Source organism: Schistocerca serialis, chromosome 12, assembly GCF_023864345.2.
Source record: "Schistocerca serialis cubense isolate TAMUIC-IGC-003099 chromosome 12, iqSchSeri2.2, whole genome shotgun sequence".
In the NCBI taxonomy this organism is placed as follows: Eukaryota; Metazoa; Arthropoda; class Insecta; order Orthoptera; family Acrididae; genus Schistocerca; species Schistocerca serialis.
In genome coordinates, this window is record NC_064649.1 from 31,991,503 (window position 1) to 32,010,239 (window position 18,737).

General features: G+C 43.8%; 1 protein-coding gene and 1 non-coding gene across 3 annotated transcripts in view; both read left to right on the forward strand.

The window, feature by feature from the left end:
• Positions 1-18,737, forward strand: part of LOC126428414 (calcium-binding mitochondrial carrier protein Aralar1) — a 704,653-nt gene that overhangs the window by 183,015 nt on the left and 502,901 nt on the right. The gene's annotated exons all lie outside the window — the stretch shown is intronic.
• On the forward strand, positions 625-699 carry Trnap-cgg (transfer RNA proline (anticodon CGG)). The gene has a single exon. It is a non-coding gene; the product is annotated as a tRNA-Pro (tRNA).

Consider the following 18,737-nt stretch of genomic DNA (forward strand, 5'->3'; position numbering starts at 1 on the left):
TGTGTAACTTTGGGTTGGAAGTCTATAGTGCTACTAGTCTTTTGAGATATGGTTAAACAAGAACGATTGTTTATGATTGATTATTCACCGTGCCTTCTAGCTATGATTTTGGTTGTGGACGCAAAATATGATTTTTATTTGTGTTTATGTAATTCAGTTAAAGTGAAGATTTGTATATTGCATCAGTAAGAGGGCAAATGTCCTAATCGAAGTTTATAATAAAGTCTGTTTTGAGTCAAATTAAAATTGTAAAACAATCGCAAGCTTCCAGAATGAGAGCTTTACTCTGCAGCGGAGTGTGCGCTGATGTGAAACTTCCTGGCAGATTAAAACTGCGTGCCGGACTGAGACTCGAACTCGGGACTCGGGACTCCCGAGTTCGAGTCTCGGTCCGACACACAGTTTTAATCTGCCAGGAAGTTTCGCATCAGCGCACACTACGCTGCAGAGTGAAATTCTCATTCCGGAAACATCCCCTAGGCTGTGGCTAAGCCATGTCTCCGCAATATCCTTTCTTCCAGGACTGCTAGTTCTGCATGCTTCGCAGAAGAGCTTCTGTAAAGTTTGCAAGGTAGGAGACGAGGTACTGGCGGAAGTAAAGCTGTGAGGACGGGGCGTGAGTCGTGCTTGGGTAGCTCAGTTGGTAGAGCACTTGCCCGCGGAAGGCAAAGGTCCCGAGTTCGAGTCTCGGTCCGGCACATAGTTTTAATTTACCAGGAAGTTTCTATCACAAGCTTGTCCATCACCAGTGATCCCGGGCTTCCTATTTCCTTTAAATAATTGTGGTGAGATTCTAATTTTTGATTTTCTAAAGAATTGAGTAGTACCAGGGTTCAACAGGGATGCCGATCCCCAGAAGCGGTTTCCGTGTAGCCTGTTTGGCCAGGCTGTCGGCAAGTCCATATCCTGGGATTCCGACGTGGCCCGCGGTCCACACCAACACCACAGAACGACCGGACCGGTCAAGGGCACAGATGGACTCCCGGATGGTCGCTACCATAGTATGGCGGGGTAGCACTGGTCGACAGCTTGTAGGCTGCTCGAGGAGCCAGTACAGAGAAGAAACGACTCGACAGGGCATGAACGGATGCGCTCAAGAGCACGAGATATGGCCGCCAGCTCAGCAGTGAAAACACTGCAGCAATCTGGCAGGCTGTGCTGTTCAGTATGTCCTCCATGAACATACGTGAAGCCAACGTGACCATCAGCCATCGAGCCGTCACTGTAAACCACTTCATGGTCACCGTACATGTCAAGGATCGAGAGGAAGTGACAGCAGAGAGCTGTGGGGTTAACTGAGTCCTTAAGACCATGTGAAAGGTCCAGTCGAAGCTTCGAACTAGGTGTATCAATATTTTCTGTTAATTATATAATCGAATGTCCGCAGATCGTGGTCTCGCTTCCCGAGCACGGGGTCCCCGCCTTCGATTCCCGGCGGGGTCAGGGATTTTCACCTGCCTCGTGATGAATGGGTGTTGTTGTGTCGTCTTCATCATCATCATCATCATCATCATCTGGCGAAGAGTTCTCGGGCTTCCAGCCGGGTGGCGATGTCTTCAAACTGCGACGTTTCGACGAGTGACATACTCATCATCTTCTGGCGAAGATGATGAGTATGTCACTCGTCGAAACGTCGCAGTTTGAAGACATCGCCACCCGGCTGGAAGCCCGAGAACTCTTCGCCAGCTGTATACGCCGGGAAAGCATACATTCATATAATCATCATCATCATCATCATCATTATTCATCCCCATTATGGTCGGAGGAAGGCAATGGCAAATCACCTCCGCTAAGACCTTGCCTAGTACGGAGGTGCGGGTCTCCCACATCGTCCCCTACGCTCTGTCGAGGAGTATGGGACCTCATCATCATCATCATATAATCGAATATCACATCTTACGCAAAATATGAACAAAAATACAATGAAATAGCTTCGTTGACTTGTTCTACTACTACTACTACTACTACTACTACTTCTTGTAGGGCGAGAATGTCGTGTTGGGATTTCATAAACCCTAGCGACCACAAACTTCTTTAAACAGCACCTCACGAACTATGCACAACTAAAGATACAAAAACACATTTGTACCACTCTACTGACATCTCCCAGCAGCTTCCTGGAACTGAAAATTGGTGTGACATGCCATCTAACAATTAATTACAGAAATTGGTAATAAGGCATGTATTACAATCCTACACACCACTCCTGGTTTAGTGTGTCACCCCAAGTCTTGACGCTTTTCTTATGCGGTGACTAATCAGGATGTGTCGAGATCTGTGAACTCTGTGTGAAAGTCAATCACTTTTGTGTCAACATAGTTTAGTGTTTTCTTCCGATACAGTTACTGTTAATTACATTTTTAGGTGCAGTGTTGTACGAGATCGTCCAATGCACTACAGATCGATCGCATCTTTGTATATGACGACGACCACGACGCATCTGGCAATAGTCAAAACTGGCGTTCCATTCTCCACAGCGTAGGAAATGCAGAACATCATGCAGTGTGTGCACAGCTACTTTCGAATCACGAAACAAATGAAAGGATGGACGATAGCGACCTATTTGCTGAATATGATATGCTGAAAATATACTGCAGAAAATAACTGATTTTTTTCCACAAAAATCAATAATATACTATATATAGACTTTCAAAGTACTGTGTGTACCTGCAGGAGTAAGTTTCTCCAGGACATCGAATTACTGTACTGGAATAAAATTTAGCGAAATTGAATATACAGTAGTTTTTGCCTGTATCATAGGTTAAAAGAAAAGAATCTTTTGTTTCCCTTAGTTTCGTAATAAAAGTTTTTCACACTACATACACGGTGATTCAGCTACCCCTACTGAAGGGTTTTATGGAACCCGCGATGCCTTTCAATGCCACGCTCGAGATTTCCGTATTCTCCCACTCGCTAATGGGAAACTGTAAGTCGTACAGAAAACATGAGCAGGACCTTTTCGTACGAAATTTAAATTTTGTACTGGAATAACTTTTCGCTGGAGGCCACGGTTTTCGAGTTATTCTAGAAAAACGTACAACAGTGACCCTGAAGCGCATCTGCACCCCCATGCTCATCTCTCAGCAGTTGGGATGTCTCTTCTGTTGTTCATGGCACTCCCTCCTACCTCTTTACAAGAATGTCCGACTACACCAACTATTTCCGACGTTCGACATTTTCTGGCCTCTATTGATTGGCCTATTACGCCCCCAGCATAGTCGGGCATTCCATTAACATTATTAATTTAAGTGTACCCGTGGTGTCAATGACAGAAAAGTTTTTTTAACGTTAACTAAAACTAATTACATCGAAATTTCAATCCAAAACTAACCCTTCGTAGTCAGAACGCCTGTAATTGTTTATTTTATGCTGTTAAAATTCACAAAATCCTTAGCTGAAATTTACACAAACGTCAGTTTTACAATTTGTAAACGTTCAACTAAACCAGAGTTGTAATAAGGCCAATCTATTTAGACAGAAAAGGTCACATGTGGAAAATAATTCGTGCAGTTGCAAATTTATGTTAAGTGGTAGGAGAGAGTGCCATGAAAAACATATTAGAAATCCTGACAGGTTGGAGACTAACTTGGGAGTGGGTGTACATTTGAAGCTCAATTCTGTACGTTTCTCATGAAAAACTGGAAAACATGGCCTCTAGCGAAAATGTACCCTAGTACATAATTTAACTGCATTGAATTTCCTATAGAAAGGTCCTGTTAATTTTTTCTGTCGGACTAATAGCTTGCACATTGCAAGCGAGAGAATATGAAAATTTTGTGAACAGAATTTGAAGGTGCTGCTTGTTGCATAAAACCCATCAGTAGCGGCAACCGATTTTCTGTAGACGATACGTAATCTCTGTGTTTGTCTAACTTAAGAGTGTCATGTTCATGTTAGGCTCTTCAACCCTTTGAGCCGCCGTGTTTTGGCCCTAAACTAAAATTTTATTCATTGTGTTTTAAGTACCAATTTCTTTAGCATCGGTTGTTCACGCTGAACGCACTGGTATCTGAAAAAAAATGTATAAAATTGTGGTTTGGGGCAAAAACAACTAGGGAACAAAGGGTTAATTAATACAGTAAGATGCTCAGAACAGCTCCTTTGAATTAGCGAGGTTTTAGCATATAATGCTCTTATTTCAGTGGAAATATGTCCGAAGCAGTGTTTCTGTTAGCTGCAGTTCTTTGTGTAAACGCTGAAACTTACACTGCGGACAACCGCATTTCTCTGCTGCCGAGTAAAGACAGGTACATTTTTAAAAATGCATAATATTAGTTAGGCATTGCCATAAAAGTGTTAAACTGTTTCTTTTTTTCACTTTCTCGTCTTTCATTCCCTCGCACTGGAAAACGACACAAACGATTTATTTTTTTTACTTTTTCGTGTCTCATCTCAAGTTGCAGTATAGGTTTATGAGAAGCGAAACAGAAGACGCAAAGGCGAAAAGGATTGTGCATCGCTTTCAGTGTCGGGAAAAACCACTGAGAAGCCTTCGTGAGTACTGCAAAATGTCGAGCACTTTAGTTTCTGTACACAGACGGCGCGAACTTTCCTCGCTGGAATAGCAGTCGCTTTCAAACGAACGTTTCAAAAGGCAAAAAAAGAGAAAATGCCAACAACTAGAAGTATTTATTTTTTTACGTTCACACTTGCCGTGTTTTCCGCCTCAGTCGAGTTGCTTTGCAACGGCAAACGCACCTAGTCACTTCTTTTTTGAAACTCCTTCATTCGTCAGCACCATACGTTTGCTGGCGCATTTAAGATGTGCTGCTTACTTGGCAACAGCTAAGCTGACACAACACATTTCTTTAATTGGCGTCTGAAATAGTCTATAACACTAGCACTATTAGGTACTAATGCAATAAAATATAAAGCATAGAAACTTTTAACAATTTCGCATATCATTGTGTACTGGCCGTTTTACATGTTGGGGGCCGAACCGCTCAAAAACCCTGGGTATGGTGTGGGGCGGCGGTGGGATGAGTGGACTGCTGTAGCCAATTGTGGGGTTGTGAACCACTGAGGGCGACGGCGGGGACGAAGCCTCTCTGTCGTTTCTAGGTCCCCAGTTCAATACATACATACATACATACATACATACATACATACATCAAACTGGTCTCCCTTTGGGAGAAATGTCTTCGTAGTCAGGGTGACTATGTTGAGAAATAAATATGTGGACATGGAGAATACAGATGAAAAACGTTAATGAAGTTTGTTTTATTTAAAAAGCTTCGAGTTTTCACATGAAGAAATTCTGTGGCATTACTTTTCAGCACGCGCTCGTATATCTGCGCACATTTCGTCTTCATTACTTTTGCGTGTTATGTTTTCATAATTTTATCTTCTTGTTCTTTGTGTTGTTATAGCCCTTCTGTGTATTCTTTCCATCTTCTAGCCTTGTTTGCTGAACGGCTTGTTTGCTTGTCATCTGACCTCTTAATAATGTTGTCTTGAAACACTTCCATTGGTCCGTGTTTGCATACAAAAACAATAATAGCTGATTGTGGGTCCATCTTGATGCAGAACACTTTAGCTGTTTATTTATTTATTTATCTATTTATTTATTTATTCATTTATTTATTCATTCACAAACTAGTTTCAATGACGAATATCGCCATCATCAGTGCGTTCTTTGATTCTAAAACATGCAGAAGTATAATAAAACGTTATCACATGTGTACTGTTTGGTCCCGAATATTGTTTTCTGTGAATAATTTATTAGTATGTTAGTACATTTACTATACGCCACAGCATGGTTTTACGATTGTTACCGCTGTTTCCGACATATTTTCTGCGTTTTTCTTTCTGTTGCCGCCATTTGTCTCGGCATACATCATGTCATCTGCACTCAAGGATCTGAAAACGCAAAAGCAGAACACGCAGACAACACAGCAGACCACACATCATCAGGAAAAAGAAACAGACGGTACATACTAACGTAGAATAATAGAATAGCACGTACAACTGGAAACATATTGAAAAAGCAAGGGGTACAGTAATATTCATAACAAACAACACAGCTCTACAATGGCTAAGACCAGACAAAAGAACATCAGACAAATTAAGCAATGCTGGAATATACCAATTGACATGTCAGGCCCAATGCATAGGACAAACAAGCAGAAATTTACGAACATGGTTCACAGAGCACATGAGAGCTTTAAAGACTGACAACACACGTTCCACTTTTACAGAACACCTAATGAAAAAAAAATCACAACCCTTCTAATATCGAAAGTGACCTACACATCCTGAAACACAGCATAAGTTTATGCCGAAAACTAACAAAGGAAAAAATGATTACATACAAAGATTATAGTGGAAGGACAAAATGTAATAAACGAAAACACACACACACACACACACACACACACACACACACACACACCAAAAGCCACCTTTCCATCACACACAGACCATAAGTAAGGAACGGAAGTCGTCAGAACTCCCGCTGCAATTTTAATAACTTTTCTGCAATATGCGATACATTTCTCACAACACAAGTGAACACCCAAGTTGGCATAATGTTTTGGATTACGAACAAGGTGAGAAGGTTACTTTCTTATGTGCTCAAAAGCCATCCTACAAACATGAGTACATGACAAACTACGTAACAACCTATAACGCACCAAAACTGTATCCACAAAACTGCCGAAAACCCAATTTTATAACGCTGACGTACGTAATTTCACGTTGTGTCTGTTTACTAACAGCCACTCTTACAACTGCAGATGAGATGATGATTTCGAAAAAAAACCGCAGAAAATATGCTGGAAACAGCGACAACAATCGTAAAAACATGCTGTGACGCATAGTAGATAAGGTATTACGAAGTTATTCACAGAAAACCATATTTGGAACCAAACGGTACACACCCAATGACGTTTTACAATGTTTTATGAGTATGTTATTTCTGAATGTTGTACGAGGTGCATTCAAGTTCTAAGGCCTCCGATTATTTTTCTCTGGACTGGAAAGAGATAGAAACATGCGCATTGTTTTAAAATGAGGCCGCGTTCATTGTCAATACGTCCCAGAGATGGCAGCACCATACGGCAGATGGAATTTTACCGCCAGCGGTGAGAATGAGAACTGTTCTAAATACTTAAAGTGGCGACGTTTTCCTTACTTGAACAGCGAGCAATCATTCGATTTCTGAATTTGCGTGGTGTGAAACCAATTGAAATTCATCGACAGTTGAAGGAGACATTTGGTGATGGAGTTACGGATTTGTCGAAAGTGCGTTCGTGGGTGCGACAGTTTAATGAAGGCAGAACATCGTGTGACAACAAACCGAAACAACCTCTGGCTCGCACAAGCCAGTCTGACGACATGATCAAGAAAGTGGAGAGAATTGTTTTGGGGGATCGCCGAATGACTGTCGAACAGATAGCCTCCGGAGTTGGCATTTCTGTGGGTTCTGTGCACAAAATCCTGCATGACGACCTGAAAATGCGAAAAGTGTCATCCAGGTGGGTGCCACGAATGCTGACGGACGACCACACGGCTGCCCGTGTGGCATGTTGCCAAGCAATGTTGACGCGCAACGACAGCACGAATGGGACTTTCTTTTCGTCGGTTGTGACAATGGATGAGACGTGGATGCCATTTTTCAATCCAGAAACAAAGCGCCCGTCTGCTCAATGGAAGCACACAGATTCACCGCCACCAAAAAAATTTCGGGTACCCGCCAGTGCTGAAAAACTGGTGTCCTTGTTCTGGGACAGCGAGGGCGTAATCCTTACCCATTGCGTTCCAAAGGGCACTACGGTAACAGGTGCATCCTACGAAAATGTTTTGAAGAACAAATTCCTTCTTGCACTGCAACAAAAACGTCCGGGAAGGGCTGCGCGTGTGCTGTTTCACCAAGACAACGCACCCGCACATCGAGCTAACATTACGCAACATTTTCTTCGTGATAACAACTTTGAAGTGATTCCTCATGCTCCCTACTCACCTGACCTGGCTCCTAGTGACTTTTGGCTTTTTCCAACAATGAAAGACACTCTCCGTGGCTGCACATTCACCAGCCGTGCTGCTATTGCCTCAGCGATTTGCCAGTGGTCAAAACAGACTTCTAAAGAAGCCTTCGCCGCTGCCATGGAATCATGGAGTCAGTGTTGTGAAAAATGTGTGTGTCTGCAGGGCGATTACGTCGAGAAGTAACGCCAGTTTCATCGATTTCGGGTGAGTAGTTAATTAGAAAAAAAATCGGAGGCGTTAGAACTTGAATGCACCTCGTAGAATCAAAGAACCCACTGATGATGGCGATATTCGTCGTTGAGACTAGTTTGAGAGTAAATGAATAACAAAAGTGCTCTGCACCAAGGCGGACCCAGAATCCCATATTGTTGTATCTGATGTCTTAATGTTCACACAGGCAGTTTTCTTTCCTCCAGAGACGTCTTGAATTTGCCTGTAGGAGGCATACTGCAGTGTTAGTCATAACCGCGGTAGATACGATACTGACAGTGAGGAGGACAGATTAGTGCGCACAGCGTACGCTTATCAACAGTAGGCGGAAGTGTGTATACCGATGTTGGGCAGGCAGTCACGAAGGCGAACAGTGGGCCAAATTGCTCCAAAACCTGGAAAAAATACCAAAAGGCGATGTGCGAGTTCCGACTTTAGACCCGCAAAATCTTGTGTAGATTGCGCTGGCATCATTCCAGTCTCAAGTCGATACAACACGTTCCAAGATTGTTGATGGCGTTAACAGTGAATCGGATCACTACACAATTTTCAGATATATGTGACCTGTGTAATGGGTGACAGCGATCGTGCCTAGTTATCAGCCATAAGATGGGTGGCACTCCAGAAGGCGTGCTAACGGCTTTTTTTTTTCTTTTAACGAATGTAACGACGTGTATCGACTTGAAACTAAACAATTACCGATTCCGTACGAAACCGTTGGCTACAAAATTTTCTCTGCTTGGTTCCACTTCCATAAATGGTCCTCCTACTACCTTAATAATATAGTTCATGAGTTTAAATGTATCTGCGCCCGCACATTTGCGGGTTTTCATTGGACGGTCATGTTTTTCTAACGTGTGGCAATGCCAGACAGTAAAAACTGCGTCCTTCATTCCTGGAATTATCATAATCTATTATCTGAACAAAAAATGTCAGTGGGGTTTTCTGTAGAATGCTTGAGGAGCTATTCCCAATTCGGACATTTTTTCCGCAAATTGGCAAATAATCGTTTTTTAAAAAATTAAAATTTGCCCAAGTAATATTGTTTTCTTTCTTCGCGACATGCAGCTGAAATCTAGAACTAAAACATATCTATCAGGAACTCGGGAAGAAAGTGTATTTCTCGAAAGCAGGATGCCAACTTCACCGGTCTTACAATATTCTTCAATAATGCCCGATGCCGACATCAGTCCACTTAGTTTTGATACACAGACACGCCACAATCAAAGCTGTTTTGTTTCCATTGGTCGGCTATCTGGAGACGTGCAAGAAATTCGTAATAAGTATACCCGACGTTACCAAGAAGATCCTCCTACTCGTGAGAAAATGATACATGTGGTAGCCCATCGGTTTCTGGCATCTTCGGATCCACTCATCTGTAGAGTCCAGAATGAAATGAAATGATCTTATGGCATTAATGGCCGGGAGTCGCCCCTCCGCCCCCCCCCCTTACCCCTTACGGAAGTTGAAAGTCTTTTCACTTGGTGCCACATTGGGCGATTCGTGTGTCAATGATGATGATGATGATATTGATGATGATGATGATGATGATGATATGGATGATGATATTGATGATGATGATGATGATGATGATCACGATATTGATGATGATGGGGGGGGGGGGGAGAGAATCCACATTTCTGTGAAGTTTGTGGCGTGCCGCTTTCAGTTCAGCATATTGTGGCTACGTGTGTCCTGTATACTGATAATAGGGCAGCCCTCGGTCTCACTGGAGATCTGCCCACTGTCCTCGCAGATATCGATACCAGCGTTAACAGAGTGGTGAAATTTTGTCAACTATCAGGCCTCATCCCTAAACTGGTGGGGAAGGGCGGCAGACTTTCGTACGTTGTACACTGCTCTGCATCTACATCTACATCTACATTGATACTCCGCAAGCCACCCAACGGTGTGTGGCGGAGGGCACTTTACGTGCCACTGTCATTACCTCCCTTTCCTGTTCCAGTCGCGTATGGTTCGCGGGAAGAACGACTGTCTGAAAGCCTCCGTGCGCGCTCTAATCTCTCTAATTTTACATTCGTGATCTCCTCGGGAGGTATAAGTAGGGGGAAGCAATATATTCGATACCTCATCCAAAAACGCACCCTCTCGAAACCTGGCGAGCAAGCTACACCGCGATGCAGAGCGCCTCTCTTGCAGAGTCTGCCACTTGAGTTTATTAAACATTTCCGTAACGCTATCACGGTTACCAAATAACCCAGTGACGAAACGCGCCGCTCTTCTTTGGATCTTCTCTATCTCCTCCGTCAACCCGACCTGGTACGGATCCCACACTGATGAGCAATACTCAAGTATAGGTCGAACGAGTGTTTTGTAAGCCACCTCCTTTGTTGATGGACTACATTTTCTAAGCACTCTCCCAATGAATCTCAACCTGGTACCCGCCTTACCAACAATTAATTTTATATGATCATTCCACTTCAAATCGTTCCGTACGCATACTCCCAGATATTTTACAGAAGTAACTGCTACCAGTGTTTGTTCCGCTATCATATAATCATACAATAAAGGATCCTTCTTTCTATGTATTCGCAATACATTACATTTGTCTATGTTAAGGGTCAATTGCCACTCCCTGCACCAAGTGCCTATCCGCTGCAGATCTTCCTGTATTTCGCTACAATTTTCTAATGCAGCAACTTCTCTGTACTACAGCATCATCCGCGAAAAGCCGCATGGAACTTCCGACACTATCTACTAAGTCATTTATATATATTGTGAAAAGCAATGGTCCCATAACACTCCCCTGTGGCACGCCAGAGGTAACTTTAACGTCTGTAGACGTCTCTCCATTGATAACAACATGCTGTGTTCTGTTTGCTAAAAACTCTCCAATCCAGCCACACAGCTGGTCTGATATTCCGTAGGCTCTTACTTTGTTTATCAGGCGACAGTGCGGAACTGTATCGAACGCCTTCCGGAAGTCAAGAAAAATAGCATCTACCTGGGAGCCTGTATTTAATATTTTCTGGGTCTCATGAACAAATAAGGCGAGTTGGGTCTCACACGATCGCTGTTTCCGGAATCCATGTTGATTCCTACATAGTAGATTCTGGGTTTCCAGAAATGACATGATACGCGAGCAAAAAACATGTTCTAAAATTCTACAAGAGATCGACGTAAGAGATATAGGTCTATAGTTTTGCGCATCTGCTCGACGACCCTTCTTGAAGACTGGGACTATCTGTGCTCTTTTCCAATCATTTGGAACCCTCCGTTCCTCTAGAGACTTGCGGTACACGGCTGTTAGAAGGGGGGCAAGTTCTTTCGCGTACTCTGTGTAGAATCGAATTGGTATCCCGTCAGGTCCAGTGGACTTTCCTCTATTGAGTGATTCCAGTTGCTTTTCTATTCCTTGGACACTTATTTGGATGTCAGCCATTTTTTCGTTTGTGCGAGGATTTAGAGAAGGAACTGCAGTGCGGTCTTCCTCTGTGAAACAGCTTTGGAAAAAGGTGTTTAGTATTTCAGTTTTACGCATGTCATCCTCTGTTTCAATGCCATCATCATCCCGTAGTGTCTGGATATGCTGTTTCGAGCCACTTACTGATTTAACGTAAGACCAGAACTTCCTAGGATTTTCTGTCAAGTCGGTACATAGAATTTTACTTTCGAATTCAATGAACGCTTCACGCATAGCCCTCCTTACGCTAACTTTGACATCGTTTAGCTTCTGTTTGTCTGAGAGGTTTTGGCTGCGTTTAAACTTGGAGTGGAGCTCTCTTTGCTTTCGCAGTAGTTTCCTAACTTTGTTGTTGTACCACGGTGGGTTTTTCCCGTCCCTCACAGTTTTACTCGGCACGTACCTGTCTAAAACGCATTTTACGATTGCCTTGAACTTTTTCCATAAACACTCAACATTGTCAGTGTCGGAACAGAAATTTTCGTTTTGATCTGTTAGGTAGTCTGAAATCTGCCTTCTATTACTCTTGCTAAACAGATAAACCTTCCTCCCTTTTTTATATTCCTATTAACTTCCATATTCAGGGATGCTGCAACGGCCTTATGATCACTGCTTTCCTGTTCTGTACATACAGATTCGAAAAGTTCGGGTCTGTTTGTTATCAGTAGGTCCAATATGTTATCTCCACGAGTCGGTTCTCTGTTTAATTGCTCGAGGTAATTTTCGGATAGTGCACTCAGTATAATGTCACTCGATGCTCTGTCCCTACCACCCGTCCTAAACATCTGAGTGTCCCAGTCTATATCTGGTAAATTGAAATCTCCACCTAAGACTATAACATGCTGAGAAAATTTATGTGAAATGTATTCCAAATTTTCTCTCAGTTGTTCTGCCACTAATGCTGCTGAGTCGGGAGGTCGGTAAAAGGAGCCAATTATTAACCTAGTTCGGTTGTTTAGTGTAACCTCCACCCATAATAATTCACAGGAACTATCCACTTCTACTTCACTACAGGATAAACTACTACTAACAGCGATGAACACTCCACCACCGGTTGCATGCAATCTATCCTTTCTAAACACCGTCTGTACCTTTGTAAAAATTTCGGCAGAACTTATCTCTGGCTTAAGCCAGCTTTCTGTACCTATAACGATTTCAGCTTCGGTGCTTTCTATCAGCGCTTGAAGTTCCGGTACTTTACCAACGCAGCTTCGACAGTTGACAATACCGATTGCTGCTTGGTCCCCGCATGTCCTGACTTTGCCCCGCACCCGTTGAGGCTGTTGCCCTTTCTGTACTTGCCCAAGGCCATCTAACCTAAAAAACCGCCCAGCCCACGCCACACAACCCCTGCTACCCGTGTAGCCGCTTGTTGCGTGTAGTGGACTCCTGACCTATCCAGCGGAACCCGAAACCCCACCACCCTATGGCGCAAGTCGAGGAATCTGCAGCCCACACGGTCGCAGAACCGTCTCAGCCTCTGATTCAGACCCTCCACTCGGCTCTGTACCAAAGGTCCGCAGTCAGTCCTGTCGACGATGCTGCAGATGGTGAGCTCTGCTTTCATCCCGCTAGCGAGACTGGCAGTCTTCACCAAATCAGATAGCCGCCGGAAGCCAGAGAGGATTTCCTCCGATCCATAGCGACACACATCATTGGTGCCGACATGAGCGACCACCTGCAGATGGGTGCACCCTGTACCCTTCATGGCATCCGGAAGCACCCTTTCCACATCAGGAATGACTCCCCCCGGTATGCACACGGAGTGCACATTGGTTTTCTTCCCCTCTCTTGCTGCCATTTCCCTAAGGGGCCCCATTACGCGCCTGACGTTGGAGCTCGCAACTACCAGTAAGCCCACCCTCTGCAACTGCCCGGATCTTGCAGACTGAGGGGCAACCTCTGGAACAGGACAAGCAGCCATGTCAGGCCGAAGATCAGTATCAGCCTGAGACAGAGCCTGAAACCGGTTCGTCAGACAAACTGGAGAGGCTTTCCGTTCAGCCCTCCGGAATGTCTTTCGCCCCCTGCCACACCTTGAAACGACCTCCCACTCTACCACAGGTGAGGGATCAGCCTCAATGCGGGCAGTATCCCGGGCAACCACAGTCGTAGTCCGATCAGGGGATGCGTGGGACGAGCTGGCCGTCCCCGATAAACCCCCATCCCGACCCCCACAGTGATGCCCATTGGCAACAGCCTCAAGCTGTGTGGCCGAAGCCAACACTGCCTGAAGCTGGGAGCGAAGGGATGCCAACTCAGCCTGCATCCGAACACAGCAGTTGCAGTCCCTATCCATGCTAAAAACTGTTTTGCAAAGAACGTCTGAACTAATCCACAGAGAGCGCAAACAAATCGACAAAATGTAAACGGTTATTAAAATACAAGATTGCCTAGTAAATGCAGTAATGCTGCTACTTGCGCACTGCTGACACTGCTCGGCGGCGGAAGGAGACTAAGCGAAATTATACTATTCAGGTACTAAAACACGATGCTACACTCTCAAATACTATAATACGCCCGAAATTTATGAATTAAACAATGCAAGTACCAAAAACACGCAAAGAAATTAAGAATTAAACTATGTAACAAATGAGTGAGCTAGGGGTATACGACTTGCTGCTGCAGCTGCTTATCCAACGGCATGTGGGGACAGCCTTCGTCCCCACCCATGAGATTTCCTGTCGATTTTCGTAAGGGGCCACCGTAACCGAAAACCAGTTGTTTGTAGCGATAACCACCATCCCTACATCGGATTCCTTATCAGCGACCTAAAGAATCTAAAAAGAACAGTCTCGTACGATCTTATAGCCATTTTGCTATTGTGTTCAGGTTTTGAAGCGAACTGGCCCATGGTGCGGCGCTCTGGAACAGAGCAAGACATGCGGGACTGCCGGCGACGGTCAGAGAGGCGCGCGGGAGATTTTTTTGTTGTGCGTTTTGCAGCTGAGCAGACAGAGGACCCCTAGCGTCGCGGCAGAGTTCAGCGGCCGTGTATTTTACTGCTGTTTGCCGCGCAAACAAAGCACAAAGCAGGGTAGGAAACAAGCGCCGTCTGCAACTCCAGACCAGCATCCACTGAGGACAGGGCGCAAAACACCGAGCGGCCACTGGAAGCCGCTAGTGTGACGTCACACTCCCTGGCTCTTCCTTCACCTGGTCCGCGATAGGAAAGGTCGCGGGAAAGCCCAACATTTGCGACGTGGGACGGAACCTACTTTACAGACGAATGGAAAAACTGGTAGAAGCCGACCTTGGGGAAGATCAGTTTGGATTCCGTAGAAATGTTGGAACACGTGAGGCAGTACTGAACCTACGACTTATCTTAGAAAATAGATTAAGAAATGGCAAACCTACGTTTCTAGCATTTGTAGACTTAAAGAAAGCTTTTGACAATGTTCACTAGAATACTCTCTTTCGAATTCTAAAGGTAGCAGGGGCAAAATACTGGGAGCAAAAGGCTGTTTACAATATGTACAGAAACCAGATGGCAGTTATAAGAGTCGAGGGACATGAAAGGGAAGCAGTGGTTGGGAAGGGAGTGAGACAGGGTTGTAGCCTCTCCCCGATGTTATTCAATCTGTATATTGAGCAAGCAGTAAAGGAAACAAAAGAAAAATTCGGAGTAGGAATTAAAATCCATGGAGAAGAAATAAAAACTTTGAGGTTCGCCGATGACATTGTAATTCTGTAAGAGACAGCAAAGGACTTGGAAGAGCAGTTGAACGGAATGGACAGTGTATTGAAAGGAGGATATAAGATGAACATCAACAAAAGCAAAACGAAGATAATCGAATGTGGGTCGAATTAAGTCGGGTGATGCTGAGGGAATTAGATTAGGAAATGAGACACTTACAGTAGTAAAGGAGTTTTGCTATTTGGGGAGCAAAAAACTGATGATGGTCGAAGTAGAGAGGATATAAAATGTAGACTGGCAATGGCAAGGAAAGTTTTTCTGAAGAAGAGAAATTTGTTAACATCGAGTATAGATTTAAGTGTCAGGAAGTAGTTTCTGAAAGTATTTGTATGGAGTGTAGCCATGTATGGAAGTGAAACGTGGACGATAAATAGTTTAGACAAGAAGAAAATAGAAGCTTTCGAAATGTGGTGCTACAGAAGAATGCTGAAGATTAGATGGGTAGATCACATAACTAATGAGGAGGTATTGAATTGGGGAGAAGAGAAATTTGTGGCACAACTTGACTAGAAGAAAGGACCGGTTGGTAGGATATGTTCTGAGGCATCAAGAGATCACCAATTTAGTGTTGGAGGGCAGCGTGGAGGGTAAAAATCGTAGAGGGTGACCAAGAGATGAATACACTAAACAGATTCAGAAGGATGTAGGTTGCAGTAGGTACTTGGAGATGAACAAGCTTGCACAGGATATAGTAGCATGGAGCATCAAACCAGTCTCTGGACTGAAGACCATCACAACAACAACAACAACAGTAACAGGAACAACAGCAGGAAACCTACAGTTCAATTGAAATTACTTGATAGTTGACGCTCCAAGCGTTGGAGCCGGTTTCCTCCGATCACAGCGCACAACGTCACACCTGAAATGTTGCTAAACTGTCGCTGTCTGGAGTACAGAATTGTATGGTAGCGAAACATAGTTTGTGGGAAAACCGGAACAGAAGAGAATCGAAGCATTGGAGATGTGGTGCTACAGACGAATGTTGAAAATTAAGTGGACTGATAAGGTAAGGAACGAAGAGGTTCTGTGCAGAATCGGAGAGGAAAAGAATATGTGCAAAATATTGGTAGGTAGAGGAGACAGGATGATAGGACATTTGTTAAGACATCAGAGAATGACTTCCATGGGACTACAGGGAGCTGTAGAGGGCAAAAACTGTAGAGGAAGACGGAGATTGGAAAACATCCAGCAAATAATTGAGGAGTGGGTTGCAAGTGCTACTCTGAAGTGAAGAGGTTGGCACAGGAGAGGAATTCGTGGCTGGCCGCATCAAACCTGAGAGAAGACTCAAAAAATGGCTCAAATGGCTCTGAGCACTATGGGACTTAACATCTGAGGTCATCAGTCCCCTAGAACTTGGAACTACTTAAACCTAGCCAACCTAAGGACATCACACACATTCATGCCCGAGGCAGGATTCGAACCTGCGACCGTAGCGGTCACGCAGTTCCAGACTGAAGCGCCTAGAACCGCTCGGCCCCACCGGCCGGCCAGAATGAAGACCGATGAAGAAAAAAAAAAATGCCGCAACGACTGGTCAGATGAGAAGGGGCAAGTGGGCTAAAGATTTGAATTGACTTTTGTGTTACGGAGTGCATTGGACTTACGAAGTGCAAGCAACTGCGGTAGCCACAACGCTAAGGTGCTGTAACGGCTAGCACATCTGCCTAGTCAGCAGGAGACCCGGGTTCAAGTCCTGACCATGGCACAAATTTTAATTCATTCCTTTAGCTTCTGTCCTTATCGAACAGTTGGTTAGTTCAGTTACAGTTCCTTGTCCGGCTTTCCTTCTTGATGTGATTGGATCCTGAATACTGGGTCTGGCCTATTTATTTCGTCACACGCACACACACACACACACATACACATACACATACACACACAATGCTAATGAAATACACATATTTCATACACAGCATTGTCCAAACAATACTGGATCCTTCCGTACAAAATGCGATTCAGCGTCATTCATACAGTTAGCATACTCACAGAGATCAGCTTGTATTACATAAGCTTAGCACGACATTGCGTGAAGCAGAATTTATGAATGCTGTCAAATAATCTTTGCAACTGTGACACCTGAGTCATTAATACGACAGTTTATTTTAGTGTAAAAGCATAGCGTAGTTGTTAACACACAACTCTGACGAATAGAAGGCCTGTGGTTCGAATACAGATAAATTTATTATTTTTCTAAATCTAATCCAAAGATCTCGATCATCATTTTTATTCACTTAATTTGTTTAATGGATTTATTTTTCTTTCCAATTCTTTGACGTATCATTTTCATCATAGTACTGGCTTTTTATTTGCTCTTATTTTTCTTCCTATCATTCTTTTTTCGTTTGGAATTTGCTTGAGTCGTCCATAAGCTGCAACCAAGTATAAACCAGGACTGCTCCACGGGTGGTAACCGAACATCATGTGTAGCTAGTGTTACGACTGTTTCGGATAGCCAATTACAGTTTGCTTCTACAGCTGAAACAAAATTTTTGTTGCGAAATTTGGCTATGAAAATAAAAATATTACAGAAATTTTTCGGTATTGAGTTTGCTCGTAGAGGTTAGCCTTAAGCGATCGTGATTTTAATTCTGACGCAGACTGTTGGTCGCAGTTTTTCGGATACACTGAACTTCACGAGGGTGGTTAGATTTGGACACGAGTGCTATATAACCCGTCGTCTGCCGTAGTTCAGCCATTGGTCACTTAAAATCTGCTCTAGGCATATCGTCTCCCATTTTCGACACGCTGTGCCTCGCGACTGCCGCTTCCAACATCGCTCCGCGCTACACATTAGCAGCATCTTGGAGTGACCCGCCATATTTGTGTGTAGACTATAAACGAACCGTAGACGACGGCGGTTATGGCAACACTGTAGCGCTAAATGACAGACGTCAACTGTGAAATAATGTTAATCGGACTACAACACTTTTTGGGCGGGTTCAATTTTGTGGTCTAACGCAGGGTTTCCCAAAGTGCGTTCCACGGCAAGTGAATAAATGCTCCGCGAAAAACTATTAATAACATGGTGGTTCTTTTTCTGTATTTTATCAATAGTAATTACTTTTTAAAATTGTACAGGGTGATTCAAAAAGAATACCACAACTTTAAAAATGTGTATTTAATGAAAGAAACATAATATAACCTTCTGTTATACATAATTACAAAGAGTATTTAAAAAGGTTTTTTTCACTCGAAAACAAGTTCAGAGATGTTCAATATGGCCCCCTCCAGACACTCGAGCAATATCAACCCGATACTCCAACTCGTTCCACACTCTCTGTAGCATATCAGGCGTAACAGTTTGGATAGCTGCTGTTATTTCTCGTTTCAAATCATCAATGGTGGCTGGGAGAGGTGGCCGAAACACCATATCCTTAACATACCCCCATAAGAAAAAATCGCAGGGGGTAAGATCAG